Consider the following 3,025-nt stretch of genomic DNA (forward strand, 5'->3'; position numbering starts at 1 on the left):
ATTTTCAAATTTTGTGGAGTACAGGTTTTCAAAGTATGACCTGATGATTTTCTGGATTTCCTCAGAGTCTGTTGTTATGTTCCCCTTTTCATTTCTGATTTTGTTAATTTGCATGTTCACTCTCTGCTGTTTGGTAAGTTTGGACAAAGGTTTGTCGATCTTGTTGATTTTCTCCAAGAACCTTCTCTTCGTTGCATTGAGTCTTTGAATTGTTTTCCTAGTTTCCATTTTATTGATTTCAGACCTCAATTTGATTATTTCCTGGTGTCTACTCCTCCAGGGGGAGTTTGCTCCTTTGTGTTCTTGAGCTTTCAGCTGTGCAGTTAATTCTCAAACTATTCTCCAGTTTCTTCATGTGGGCACTTAGTGCTATGAACTTCCCCCGTAGCACTGCTTTCAAAGTGTCCCATAGGTTTGGGTATGTTGTGTCTTCATTCTCATTGAATTTGAGGAAGTCTTTAATTTCTTTTTTTCATTTCTTCTTTGACCCAGGAATGGTGGAGTTGTGCGTTATTCAATTTCCATGAGTTTGTAGGTTTTCTGCAATTTGTGTTGTTGTTGAATTCTAATTTTAAAGCATGGTGGTCTGATAAGATGCATGGAGTTATTCCAATTTTTTTTTTGTAGCTGCTGAGGTTTGATATGTTGCCAAGTATGTGGCCATTAATGTTGAGAGATATTAATGACCATTGATTGCTCATCCTTCGGTTTGCAATGGTTGTTGTTGGTGGAATTATGTGCGGAATTTCACCACTTTGTTCTTTTGGCTGTTAGCAGAGAGGGATTCTCTAATGCCTATGTTTTTCTGGTTGTAGTTAACTTCCTTGGGTTGGAGTTTTCCTTCCAAAACTTTCAGTAGGGCTGCATTAGTGGATATGTATTGCTTGATTCTAGTTTTTTCATGGAATATCTTGTTTTCTTCATCTATAGTGATTGAGAGCTTTGCCAGGTATAGTAAAAATATGGAACGCTTCACGAATTTGCATGTCATCCTTGTGCAGGGGCCATGCTAATCTTCTCTGTATCGTTCCAATTTTAGTATATGTGCTGCCGAAGCGAGCATTATTTTTTTTAGAATAAATTTTTTTATTTTAATTTTAAATAGCTTGTTTTACATGTTAATCCCAGTTCCCTCTCCCTCCCCTCCTCCCGCACCCCCCACCATCCCCACATCCTCCCACACTATTGCCAATTCCTTCCCCATAGGGGATGTCTAGAGTCTATCATTTCATTCAGGGTAGGGTCCAGGCACTTCCCTAAGAGTCCAGGCAGAGAGAGCAACCCTCTTTGTGTTGTGAACACACGATGTCTGTTAGTATTCGAGGGATAAACACCGATCCACTGCTTATGACCCCATAGGTAGCCCAGGCCTCCTCATTGACTCTCACATTCAGGGAGTCTGGATCAGTCCCATGCTGGCCTCCCAGCTGTCGGTCTGGGGTCCAAGAGCTCTCCCCTGTTCAGATCAGCTGTCTCTGCTGGTTTTGCCAGCCCATTCTTTGCCAGTTTGCTCATCATTCCTCTCTCTGTCGCTGGGTTCCTTGGGTTCTGTTCAGTATTTAACTGTGAGTGTTTGCCTCTGCTTCCATCAGTCACTGGATGGAGGCTCCCGGATGGACATCAAGTTCACTATCAAGAGTGGGCATTCAAGGTGGTCTCCACACTATTGCTTAGCTTGCCAATTGGTGTCATCCGTTTAGATCACTAGAGGTCACAATGGTGCCTGATATGTCTTCTAACCTATGCTTCCCTCTTCCCCCTATCCTATCCCCCCAGTCAACCTTCCTGTTCCTCTACTCTCTCTTCCTCTTCTCCCCCTCTCTATTTCCCAGGTCCCCCTCCCCCCACCCCTGGCTGTGTTCCCCATCTGTTCAGAGGATCTTGCCTCATTTCTCTTCTCTTGGGTACCATGCATATCTTTTAGGTTCTTTCCTGTTTCCCAGACTCTCTGTCAGTGGAAGTGCAGACTGGCACTATCCTGATCCATGTCTAAAATCCATATATGAGTGAGTACATACCATGTTTGTCTTTTTGTGAGTGGGTTACCTCACTCAGGATAGTTTCTTCCAGTGCTATCCATTTACCTGCGAATTTCAAGATTCCATTGTTTTTTTTTCTGCTAATACTCCATTGTGTAAATGTACCACATTTTCTCTATCCACTGTTCTGTTGAGGGGCATCTAGGTTGCTTCCAGGTTCTGGCTATTACAAATAATGCTGCTATGAACATAGTAGAGCATATGCCCTTGTTGTATGAATTTGCCTCCTTTGGATATATGCCTAAGAGTGGAATTGCTGGGTCTTGTGGTAGATTGATTCCCATTTTCCTGAGGAATCTCCATACTGCTTTCCAAAGTGGCTGAACAAGTTGGCACTCCCACCAGCAGTGGAGGAGTGTTTCCCTCTCTCCACATCCTCTCCAGCATAAATTGTCTTCGGTGTTTTTGATTTTAGCCATTCTGACAGGAGTAAGATGGTATCTCAAAGTTGTTTTGATTTGCATTTCCCTGATGGCTAAGGATGTTGAGCACTTTCTTAAGTGTCTCTTGGCCATTTTAGTCTCCTCTATTGAGAATTCTCTGTTTAGTTCTATATCCCACCTTTAATTGGATCCTTTGGTGTTTTGGAGACTTGCTTCTTGAGTTTTTTGTAAATTTTGGAGATTAGCCCTCTGTAAGATGTGGGGTCAGTGAATATCTTTTCCCATTCTGTGGTCTGCCTTTCTGTCTTGTTGACTGTGTCCTTTGCCTTACAGAAGCTTTTTAGTTTTATGAGGTCCCATTTGTTAACTGTCGATCTCAGTGTCTGTGCCTCTGGTGTTATGTTCAGGAAGTGGTCTTCTGTACCAACTCGTTGAAGAGTATCTCCCACTTTCTCTTCTAAAAGTTTCAGTGTGGCTGGATTTATGTTGAGATCTTTGATCCACTTGGACTTAAGTTTTGTACAAGGCGATAAACATGGATCTATCTGCAGTCTCCTGCATACCAGTACCCAGTTATGCCAGCACCATTTGTTGAAGATGCTT

The 3,025-nt window shown here is 42.4% G+C and overlaps 1 non-coding gene across 1 annotated transcript; it reads right to left on the reverse strand.

Moving 5' to 3' along the window:
- Window positions 1-956: 956 nt before the first annotated feature.
- LOC121139094 lies at window positions 957-1,063 on the reverse strand. The gene has a single exon (XR_005875930.1). It is a non-coding gene; the product is annotated as a U6 spliceosomal RNA (small nuclear RNA).
- Window positions 1,064-3,025: the final 1,962 nt, after the last annotated feature.

The sequence above is a fragment of the Mesocricetus auratus genome, unplaced genomic scaffold, assembly GCF_017639785.1.
Source record: "Mesocricetus auratus isolate SY011 unplaced genomic scaffold, BCM_Maur_2.0 Super-Scaffold_6730, whole genome shotgun sequence".
Lineage (NCBI taxonomy): Eukaryota > Metazoa > Chordata > Mammalia > Rodentia > Cricetidae > Mesocricetus > Mesocricetus auratus.